Below are 12906 nucleotides of genomic sequence, written 5' to 3' on the forward strand. Positions count from 1 at the left end.
TCCAGAGAATTATATGTGCATTCATTAGCTGGCTGCTTCCAGGGATGATGCCACTGTGGTACGCCCCAGTGACTTTGATGTTAGTCTATGCCTAATGTATAAGCAATAACTTCACTGAATTATTTCTCAGTTCCTTTTCTCTGTGGTTACAGATGCAAAAAGGATCTATAGAATTACTTTATCATGGTATAGATGGCATAGATGATAGAAAATACCCCATTGATTTCTCTTTCATCCCTTCCTACCCCCATGAAAATAGGAAAAAGGCACCTGCAATAGGGTGGTATTATGTGGTTTGTTTTTTTAAATCACACTTTATATTCCACAAAATTTTTTTCTCCTCTCTTCCTAGCAAAGCTATTCCTTAGGTAGCAAGTGATAGTCACTGATATTTGATTAATAGATTTGCTAATTGCCTAGTTTAATGAATGAATTCAGCTGGTTTTACACGAAAGTTTCTTGAACTTTGCTAAATATTGTATGATCCAATTTCTTCATCCAACTATGCACTATTGGAAATGAATGAAGTGGTATGAGAATGGGAAAGATTGGGGTGCAAATCCAAACAGTTTTAAGGAAGTATCTACTATTGCTAGGCACCAAATATACTGAGAAAAAAGTAAAATTATTGCTCTTTGTAAGGAGGTAGAGGAATGGGGCAGATACAACATATATACAGTTATAGTAATAATAACATCAGTGGGGAGACCAGCAAAGACGATGGAAAATATGGAAGCAATATATTCTAGCTGTCTCCCACAATTACCCCAACAAAGACTGAAAAGCATGACATTGAGTGTTTATCAGGAAACCCAAGGAAAGAACTAATGGGACCATTTTTTTCCAACTCAGGTTAGCACAGAACTAGAACCAGGGGCCCTGGACACTGGGGAGGGAGGCTCATCAAGGAAGGACCATTCAGAGCCTTCCAGCATGGGAATGAAAGCTAGCACGTGCAGCTATTTATGAGAACAGAAAACATGGAACAGAGATGGTAGCTATATTTCTCTATCCCCAGAGTAGAGTTCCAGATCTTACATAGACTGGGGCTGTGTATATGGAAGGAAATGCAGAACAAAATGGGTTTATAGCTTCTTTGCTCTGACCTAGGTACAAAATTGTAGAGTGAGCCCAAAAACTAGTGCTGGGGATTATAGATGAGTTTCTAGAATAGGGAAGGGAGGAGGACAAACTTTCACTTGGGTCCAACTTGATTAGAATCAGAGGGTAAAGTGAAAATACAAAAAAATCCACTTTTTACCTCCTGAAAGAAACCCCAAAAGAAAACTACCAGGTACATCATTGCCAAAATCCATAGTTTCTACATCAAATAAAAAGGACCCCAAGCAGACAGAAATAATTTAAGGACTGAGGAGCCAGTCAGAATTACACAAGATTTGGCTGCTTCCTCAATAAAATAGTAGAATCAAGAAAAACATTAAAAAGTTAAATATGACTAAGCAATGAAAAGGGAGTATACAAAGATGAAATGTTTATATTCTAGTAAAGAGTGATGATACAAAGATCTCCTTAGAACCTTAATGTTTTTAGGAATCACAGAGGGAGTTAAATTAGAAGGCCAGGAAATGGTTTTGTTATTTGTTTTGATCTTAAAATAATAAAGAAAAGGGAGGAAAAGGGAATGCTTTAGGGAGGAAAGAGGGAGAAAAGTTAGGAGGCCTTAACTATCTCTCATAATCACAATATGCAAAAAGCCAATATATACAAGGAGTATAGGGGTGGGGGAACGAGTGTCACTTAAAACTTCTTTTAATCTGGACCAAAGAAAGGTAGCACATACACACAACACACGTAAAACATGGACATACATGCAGTTCAGTGAGGAAATACTAGCTCCATAAGGAATGGGGAGAGGGAAAAGGGAAGAATAGAGAGGTTCTAGGAGAGTTTAATTACTGACACAGAGATGACATAAAGGAATATATATGGAACTGTGACTCTCCATTTCATACTGCTTGTTTTTTAAAAGCATATGATAAATTTCACACAAACCATTCTACTTACTTGTACTGTCTTTTTTTCCTTCTGCTCCCTGCAATGGAAAAAAAGCCCAAGGCTAAATGGGTCTCTGTTTTTGCATTAATTTTTTTCCTTCAAATCCCTACTACCCTTTAAAATGGAAAGTTAAAAAAACCTTTTGTAACAAACATAATCACTCAAAATGAACCCACATAATGACTGCCTCCAAAAATTAGTGTCTCATTCTGTACCTTGAGGCTGCTGTTGCAATACTTTTTGATGCTGTGCTAACAAGAGAAGCCATGAATATGGTTGAAGTAGGTGCTGTGGAACAAAAAAATTGGTCAGACATTAAAGATGTAGAAGATGCCAAGGTCATCCACTGCATCCTGGACTGTTGCCAGCTATCCCTTTGACTTGGCTCTGGACTTCGATGACTGGAAGAGAGAGTGAGATTTATTGATGACTTTGTGCAACTCCGCCTAACTTAAAACCAATTCATGGACAAATAAAGACATCACCCCATGATATCATTGGTCCTCTTTGAAAATGAAGGACAAACAACAACAACAAAAGAGACCCCACTTGAGGTGGGGGCTGTTGTTATGTGGCTGGAAGATTGGCAGAACAGATATCTCTGATCTCTTCTCCAACTCTTCTCCAAGGGAGACTTTAATTCCTGCCAGAAACCACACTGTTCTCTTTAGAGAGAGAGAGAGAGAGAGAGAGAGAGAGAGAGAATATATATATGTTGGGCTAGAATTATTTCATCTGCTCCCTTAAATATTATTAGTCTGGAGGATATGATCAGTTTTGAGCTTATTTCTGGTAATTTTGTAATTATTGGGTGAAGGAGGTCTCCAAACTCTACATCCAAGGCATATTGTCCACCAAATATCAGTTCCAAAATGAATATACATAGTAAATAGAAAAGAAACTCATTTAACCAAATCATAGGATGATAGAAATCAGAGAAGGCATACAAAGGAGAAAATGTACTAGATATCACAGAATTAAGAAATTTTCCCATTGAAAGTGAGGTAAATCAGCTCAACCAAGAGAGTTCAAGATCCTACCCAAGTGGCAACTCCCAGAAATCTCTGGTGTATCAAGTTGGGGATAGGGGCCTATAGAAGCTGCTGTCTTCTCTTGTGTCTTCCTAGAGTTTTTTCTATCAGCAACTTGAAGTGGGATTGAATCATCTATTTTTTCTTCTTGAGGCTGGAAGCTAGAAGTTTCTGAAGCAATTTGAAGCTCAAAAAAGGCCCGAAGCATGAGGAGTCCCAAAGGGGGCTGAAGAAAGTTGGAGTTCTACTTTCTCTTATTTTCTTCCCTCCCACTCCCAAAGCAGTGTAGGGCATTGATCTCTACCACTGAAGAGGCACCCATACTAAGGGGCTTTGGGATTGGCATTACATGATTTAGTATTTTCTTTGATTCACTCATCTCTTCAGTTTTAATTTCTACATTGAGTATTTGTCCAGAGTCAGTTGATCAGCCATGATTTGCTTTTGCCTTGAGTCTCCTGGGTTCATGGGCTTACCTATTTCTCCCAGGGGTTATCTACTATCTTCATCTTTGTGGTCCAAAGTGCTGGATCTCTGATGAAAGGCCTGGAGGATATAGCATCAAACTGTTCCTAAAGCTTTCCTTTATTATTTCCTTTAAAGCTTTCAGTACTTTATAGGTAATTCTCCGCTTTCCATGAGGAACCCTCCTTGCTTCGGACTCCTTGTAACATCATACCCCCTCAAAATGACTATGCTCTTTTAGTGTCCCCCACATGTTTTCCAGTTTCCTTTTGGTTATATTCTACCACCATTAGACTGAATCTACTTGAGAAAAGGGTCTAAAGTTTTTGTATTTGTATACCTACCTGGAATTTATTGCAATGCTTAATAAAAGGTACTTAATAAACATTAATTGAATTTAATTGAATTGTCTGGTCCTTTTCTGCTTACATTTGGAGATGAAGCTTATTTGTCTGCCAGAAGTCTGAAAGTATCATTTTCAAGAGAAAAGTACGGACTATGTGATGGAGATTCATAGTTTCATGTAGATCCTTTCATATTTCACATCTAAAAACATTCAATGCTTATGAAAATGTTCATTTTACTCGTTGTTTAAGTTCAAATAAAAATCTGAAAAATGTAAATCTCAGTAATGAACATTTCTTAAGTACCTATTATGTATTAGATACTGGGAATACAAGGATAAGTGAATTGTCCTGAATGGATACACAATGCAGACAGAAAAAAAACATACATGCAAAATTGTGATGAAAGAAAGTATACTAGCAAGCAGTGGATTTGACTAAGTGACATATATCTCCAAGGACATAGTTATCATCTTTTTTTCTGACCTAATTTGTTTTTTAAAGTTGGGAAAAATCCAAATGATAATTTCTCCTAGACAAAAATAGAACATTTTGAGGTTATTTTGAAATGTACTTAGATTGAAACGTGTGATTCAGACTTTAATCTTCATGAGGGTAGGGGCTAAATGTTCTCCTGTGCCTAGTACAATACTCTGCACAAAATAAGAGTTTAGTGACGTGGATTGAATAATTGTTGACCTGATTTTTTTGCCTTATTGATGCTTTAAAAATAGATCTACATTATCATCATTTCTTAGTATTATCCCCAACAGAATTCTCAGTTTAGTTAAATAAAACAAATTGACATGCTGACTATATCTGACAGCATAGATTTCATTCCATACCTGTAAGCCACCACCTTTCCACTGAGAGAAGAAGGGCATTTTTTTCTCATTAGTCTTCTGGAATCAATATTAGTCGTTGAACTGAACTGGGTTGAATTGGATTTTAGATACCAGTTTAATGTTGTTTTCTTCTCCCATGTTACAATTTTAAGTATTTTTCTAAATAGGAAGTGGAACAAGATGGGTTGAGGTACTGGAGAAAGAAACAAATAGATGGGAACAATTAGTAAGACTTTTATTCAACTAAATATTTAACTTTTTAATTTTTTTCTCTTATCTGCCTGACTATTCCTTCACTGAATCATTATGCATAACCCCAAGTCTATACTCCAAAGTTTTGTGCAGGGATCTCGTTTCTTTTTCTCTGTTCTCTTAAAGCAGGGGTTGGCAACGTATGGCTCTCGAGTCATATCTGGCTCTTCTGAGGGCCAGATATGGCTCTTTCTGTAGGAGCCATAAAGTCAATTTTTTTCAGGCGCTGTTACAGGAGCACACACTGCGAGCACTGTACAGCTCTCACGAAATTACATTTTAAAAATGTGGCGTTTATGGCTCTCATGGCCAAAAAGGTTGCTGATCCCTGTCTTAAAGGGATGTTATCAGTTATCATTGGTTGAATTAAATCTGAAAAGATGCTTCCCAGATGTATACATACCCATCCCTTGTTTATCTCCTGAGTTCTAGTCCCACATAGACATTTCAAACTCAATATGCTTATATCAGAACTAATTTTCTTTCCCTTTCCACCCAAAATTCACCCCCCTTTTGAATTTCCTTATGTATACCCAAGGCACCACATTGCTTCCAGTCTCCCAGGATCCCAACTTTGAAGTCATTCTCAGCTCTTCACTCTCCTTCATTCCATGTGCCCAATCAGATGCAAATCTTACTTCCGCTTCATCCCTCCTATTCATCTCCTCTCTACTTCTAAGGCTGGGTCTCTAGATAAGACCATCATCATCTCTCAACCAGAATATCATAATAGCTTAAACATAACTGATTTCCCTACTTTATTTTTTATTTATTTTTTATTTATTTTTTTTAATTTTAAGCCCTTAACTTCTGTGTATTGACTTATAGGTGGAAGAGTGGTAAGGGTAGGCAATGGGGCTCAAGTGACTTGCCCAGGGTCACACAACTGGGAAGTGTCTGAGGCCAGATTTGAACCTAGGACCTCCCGTCTCTAGGTCTAGCTCTCAATCCACTGAGCTACCCAGCTGACCCCTGATTTCCCTACTTTTTTCTTGTTTCTCTAATCCAACCTCCACACAGATGCTGTTATATTCTTTAATCACAAGTCTGACCATGTCACTCCCCTTCTCAGGATACTCTAATGGTTCCCTCTAGAAGCAAATACAAACTTCTTCGAATGGCTGCTATTCATGAGTTGAGTCCAACCTACCTTTTCAGACTTAGTAATTACATAATACTCTGCTTTACATACTCTGTTGGCCAACTGAACTGGCTTTCTTTCTTTTTCACCAAGCATGACTTTTCATTTTCCATCTATTACTAGAATATACTCCCTTCTCTTTACTTCCTCTTAGACTCAGCTTCCTTCAAGGTAAAACTGCTTCAGTAGATGGGCTAAACAAGATTGAGAGTAACCATCAGGCCTCAAAATTGTTTAGTGAGTTAGGGGAGATACCTTTGGCATGTGAAGACTTCTCCTTTTGAAAAGAGTGGATGAGAACAATTTGTTCCAATGGCCATGAAAGTAGCTGAAGCAGGCACTATGGTGTTATTAGGGCTTTGTCAGACATCAAAGATGCCAAGGTTATCCACTGCAACCCAGGACATCACTAGTCATCTTGACTTTTATCCTGTTACTGGACTTCCTTGACTCTAGAAGAGGGAGTGAGGCTGATGACTTTGTGTAACTCTGCTTCAATTAAATCCAACTGATTACCAAGTCAAGACATTATAGTAGTCAACAAAGGATGAATAACCTCTTTTGGGGGCAGCTGGGTAGCTCAGTGTATTGAGAGCCAGACTAGAGATGGGAGGTCCTAGGTTCAAATCTGGTTTTAGACATGTCCTAGCTATGTGACCCTGGGCAAGTCACTTAACCCCCATTGCCTAGCCCTTACTGCTCTTTTGCCTTGGAACCAATGCATAGTATTGATTCTAAGGTGGAAGGTAAGGGTTTAAAAAAGAGGATGAATAACATATTTCAAGGTTCAATTCAACTTCTTTCTCTTAAATGATGCCTCTTCTGTTGCTGGTGCCATTGTCACCCCTGAATTGCTTGGCATTTATTTCCCATAGATTGTAAACATACTTATTCCTTCTCTCTCCCATAGAACATCAGCTCATTCAGGGCAGGTGTGCTTTAATTTTTAATTTGTATTCCTGGCACCTAGTTGGTCCTTAATAAATGGTGGTTAATTTGATTGAATAACAAAATGACAAAATTCCAGACATCTGCATTTTGCTTATAGAAAGTCTCCCACAGTATAATTAGTTTCCCTGAGAAAATGGCAAACTATTTGGAAAGAGCTGTGACTCTTATGTCAGAAGAACTGGGTTAAAATTTTTTCATTGACACTACCCCCATGACCTTGGGGCTTAACCTATCTAGGTCTTAGTGTTTTCTTCTGTAAAATCAGGGAGCTTGACTCTGAGCTACATTCCACCTCTAGATCTAATAACTTTCCCTAGAAAGGCTTGCCCAATTTGTTTCTTGAAGTATAAAAACAAGTAAAGTTGGGCTACATTCAAATGAGTTCAACAAGCATTTATTAAGTATAATATTGGAAGGAATGGGTGGTATGTAGTTTGCATTCATTGTACAGAATGCCCACATTGCTGAGATCACAGATCTTTTAAAGGTTTTTTTTTGTTTTTGTTAAGTTGTACCCAACTCTTTGTGACACCATTTGGGGTTTTCTTGGCAAAGATACTAGAACGGTATGCCATTTCCTTCTCCAGATCATTTCACAGATAAGGAAACTGGGCAAATAGGTTTGTTTAAGTGGTTTGCCCAGATTCACACAGCTAATAAGTGTCTGAGGCCAGATTTGTACTCAGGAGGATGTGCCACCTAGCTGCCTGATCTTCTAGAGCAGATATGTGTAGAGCAGTGGGGTCTATAAAAATAGATATTTCATAAGTCTTGCTCTCAAAGATCTTTCAATATAATAGGAAGGATAGACTTGTCCATGACTATGATGCAAGGGAGACTGTGATAAGCAAAAGGAGAGATATAGACAAAGTGCTTTGAGGAATTTCAAAAGAGAAATAAGCTTCATCCATGGGAGGTAGAGTCAGGGAAATTTTTCACAATATCATAGATTTAGAGGTGGAAGGAAACTTAAAAACTATTTTGCCTACCTCCTTCATTTTAAGGATGAGGAATATGAAGCCAAGAAATAAAATTATTTGTCTAAAGGCATAGTAAGTGGTATGGCCAGGATTTCAATTCAGAATCTCCTTATTTCAGCAATCTTTTCAATGTGCCACCCAAGAATATAAATTGAGAGGAGCTCTGATGTTCCTTCAAATTCTAACATTCTAAGGAGTCTGAATTCTTACACTACCTAAATCTGAACTCTCCTGTGCTTTCTGTTCCCATAGCACTCACACACAGCATTCATTTTGCACTGTTATTTTCCTACTTGTTGATAGAAATGTTTCTTCAAACTTAAACTCCCTATAAAATGTGTAATGTAACCAAATAAAACACTCTTATACCTGTCAAACATTTCCTGAGATCTTCCCCATTAGCAGTGAGATAAAAATGCTCAAAAGTTTAATTTAGCCATTTTCATCACTGCATCCTGAAGAGTTCTCCACCTCTGGATCCCAAATCAAAGTCTTCTAGCTCCTTCCAGGGCTTCTGAGAATTCACTTTTATGCTATTATGGAGTAGGAGGAGACTTTAATAACTGTTTGAAACTACTTTGTACAACTCTCCCAGTTGACTCTGCTTTTCATGCCATGCAAGTTCAAGAAAAGAACATTCTGGTATTATTAATAGAACTTCAGGAAATGCAGATAACCTAAAGAGAAAGAGGAGAAGATGTAAACAGCAAATGAAGTAAAAATGGGTATGTATTTTTTTCAGCCTCTACAGTTGTGTGATCCCCAGGGAGCTTTCTTGCTGTTTGTAATTTTACCCAGCTTCTCTTTTGTAAAATTTCTTCAGTTTTAGAGAAAAGCAGAAAAATAAACTTCCTTAAAGGGACAATTTCCCAAGGTTACAGAGGTCATTCTAATCTAGATTTCCTTGTGTGGAAATGTCCATTTCCCATGAAACATCATTGTGAACATTTTAGAGGAGGTGAAATACTGTTAAGAAATCTGCATAAACACTGATTTGGAGATAGCCAAGATAAAAACTGGGTGAAACTTGTCTTCCTAAACTCCCTTCCTCCATCAAAGGGAACTACTTACTTAATAAGATCTGTGGAATTATTCCTGTTTAGTTAAAATGTCATCATTTAGCAATCTTAATTGATGGGGCTCCATGGCAGCAGAAGATGGAAGAAAAAAGTGAATCTTCTTTGATTTTCATTGGATGCTCTGACAATGCTTTCAGGAATCATTACAGGGTCATAGCTTACTAACTTTCCTCATGAAAAAAAATATATCTTATCCCATTGACATGCAATTCATATGCCAATAAACAAGGAAATACTTGTTCTGTAGGCTTGTGATATAGACATATTGGGGCTGAAGACAAATAATACACAAGAAGCTGACTTAACTGTGTCTACTTTACACATACGTCCATAAATGTGGATGTGTGTGGATCCTTTATATATTATCCATTACCAACCTGGAACATCTGGTAGGCAGAGGCATTGCTTCTCCTTTTTTGCTACAGAAACTTTGAATTTCTCTCATTCTCTCCTTTCGCTTATCTCTCCTTTCTAATCTCTGACACTCCTCTCTCCTACTTTTTAGCCCTTTTTTCTCATCTTACCTCAAGACAAGGGTATTTGTGGTGGCAGCACTGGTAGTAGTCAGAGGAAAAAGGAGAGAGAAAAGGAGGAGCATTCTTTCTTCATCCTTAGTCCCTTCAGCTCTAGCACTATCCTCTTCTATTCACTCTTTGGTACTCAATCTGAGTTCCAGTTCTGCCTCAGTTGCTTATTAGATATTTGACACAGAGAAGTCTCGTAACCTCTCTGAGTCTCCATTTTCTTATTTCTAAAATGGGAATAATAATACCTATAGCAATTACCTGACACAATTGCTGAAAGAATCACATGGGATAACATCTCTTTTAGCATAATCTGCAAACCTTAAAATACTATATAATTATTATTTTGTCAATTGTCAATAATTGCTATTATTATTTCATTTTAATCTGCTTTAATGGAATTCAAATATAAATGATTCTGAGATGCTACTATCCTGTTATTATTTTTATAGTTAGTGTTTTGTGGACTAATACACAGGTGGGTTAAAATAATTGATTTTTTATAGTTGAATAAAAATATTAGGACATAAATTCATAGGCTCACTGAAAGCATCATTAGCAGGAAGGCGGGCAGGATGATAATGATATGTAACCTCAACATTTTCCCACATGATTTTGATCTCTGTTAGGTCTATATTTTGGAAGATTTTACTCCATATATGTTAAAAATTATGACTAATTGATGTATTGTTGTTAAGTCATTTTTCAGTTTTGTTCAGGACTCTTCTTTACCCCATTTTTGGCAAAGATCCTAGTGTGGCTTGCCATTTCCTTCCCCATATCATTTTATAGATATAGAATGGAGGCAAATAGAGTTAAGTGACTTGCCCAGGGTCATACAGTTAGGAAGTGTCTGACTCAGTCTTCCTGACTCCAGACCTGGCACTCTATCAACGGTGCCACCTAAGTGCCCTGAATAACTAATATAACAGCAGCTTTAAAAAAAAAGTCCTCAAATTTTTATAGATATATGCTATGACCAGGTAATTGTGGACAATTGTTTTTTTTTTCTGGGAAGAAACAGTTTGATTGAATTCTTAAGGATATTTTGAGTTTTGTATTTATGTTTCAGCTTGAAGGAAGAAAAATAATCGTTTATGAAGTAATTATGAGTGGTCCATGGTTAAAGGACTGTTGGTATAAAGGCAGAGAAGGAAATTGGAAAGTTTTCATGAAGAAAAGTGAGAAGGCTAGTTTGGCTCAATTACAAAGTGAAGGAGGAAGAGTAATGGAGCCTGGAAAGATAGGATGGGGACCAATGGCATGTGGGAGATTGGAGTATTTGTGTGTTTTCTAGAGGCAGCATGGAACCATCGATGATGATGGAGTAGGATAGCAACATAGTTAGATCTGTGTTTAAATAAAATCTCTTTGTAGCAAAGTATATGGTACACTGGAGTGGGTAGAGGCTTAAGACAAGGAGAATAATTTTGTGATTGTTAAAAAAAAAGGAGTTAGATGTGAGAAATGTTGTGAGTGAAGAAATGGCAACAGTGACAAGTATTTGGCATCTGTAGTCATGGCTTTCTTCTTCATATTTTTTATCATAATGTGCCTTGCTTTGAGTAGACCAAGATATTATTAAGCATTTTTTTCATTTCCATATTTAAGCTCAGAGTTTTCCTTGATGTAGATTAAGAATTTTAGATTGGTTGAATCTAAATGAGATTTTTATAACACTGAATAAAGTTTCCATTTGTCTTCCACATGATGAAGATCAAGTTGAATGTGTTTTTCAGTTAATATATGTAAATTCAAGTCATTCATGTACACCAGGTAGTTAATAAAATGCTTTGGTAGGCAGCCATTTTATTTTAATTTGTTTTATTTTTTGAAATTCCTAAGTTTATTTTTATATTCATTTAGGATTTATACTCCTCTTACTTTCAAAGACACATTAAGCGTGCTTTAAGAACTACACAGATAGAAAACCTGATACTTTAAAAATTCCTTACTTAAACATTAGTTTTTTTCTTTAAGATTTTTTTGAATATTTTCCTATAGTTACATGTTTCATGTTCTTTCCCTCCCCCCCCAAATATCCCCACCCCCTGAAGCCAATGGAAAATTCTACTGGGTTTTACATGTATCATTGATTAAGACCTAATTCCATATTATTGATAGGTGGACTAGAGTTATTGTTTAGCATCTACCTCCCCAAATATATCCCCATTGGTCAATGTGTTCAAGCAGTTGTTTTTCTTCTGTGTTTTTCCTCCCACAGTTCTTCCTCCGAATTGGTGCTAGTTTTCTTTCTCATAAGTCCCTCATCCTTGCTCTTGATCCTGGCATTGCTGCTAGTAGAGAAGTCCGTTATGTTCAATTGTACAACAGTGTATCAGTCTCTGTGTACAATGTTCTCCTGGATCTGCTTCTTTCACTCTACATCAATTCCTGGAGGTCTTTCCAGTTCACATGAAATTCCTCCAGTTCATTATTCCTTTGAGCACAACAATATTCCATCACCAACAGATACCACAATTTGTTCAGCCATTCCACAATTGAAGGGCATACCCTCATCTTCCAATTTTTTTGCCACCACAAAGAGTACAGCTATAAATATTTTTGTACAAGTCTTTTTCCTTATTATCTCTTTGGGGTAAAAACCAAGCAATGCTATGGCTGGATCAAAAGGCAGATAGTCTTTTAAAGCCCTTTGGGCATAGTTCCAAAATGACATCCAGAATGGCCGGCTCAATCCACAACTCCACCAGCAATGCATTAATGTCCCAATTTTGCCACATCCCCTCCAAAATTCATTACTCTCCCTTGTCATTTTAGCCAATCTGCTAGGTGTGAGGTGATACCACAGAGTTGTTTTGATTTGCATTTCTCTAATTATAAGAGATTTAGAAGAGTTTTTCATGTGTTTGTTAATAGTTTTGATTTCTTTATCTGAAAATTGCCTATTCATGTCCCTTGCCCATTTATCAATTAGGGAATGGTTTGATTTTTTTGTACAATTGATTTAGCTCCTTATAAATTTTTTTTCTTTTAAACCCTTAACTTCTGTGTAGTGGTTCATAGGTGGAAGAGTGGTAAGGGTGGGCATTGGGGGTCAAGTGACTTGCCCCCGTTGCTCACCTAAATTAGGTGCTCACCTAATTTCCTTATATTTTCTTCCTTTATATTCAAGTCATTCACCCATTCTGAATTTATCTTCATATAGGGTGTGAGATATTGACCTAGACCCAATCTCTCCCATATTGTTTTCCAGTTTTCCTAGCAGTTTTTGTCAAATAATGGGTTTTTGTCCCAAAAGCTGGGTTCTTTGGCTG

Source organism: Gracilinanus agilis, chromosome 4 (assembly GCF_016433145.1).
Source record: "Gracilinanus agilis isolate LMUSP501 chromosome 4, AgileGrace, whole genome shotgun sequence".
NCBI classification, from domain to species: Eukaryota; Metazoa; Chordata; class Mammalia; order Didelphimorphia; family Didelphidae; genus Gracilinanus; species Gracilinanus agilis.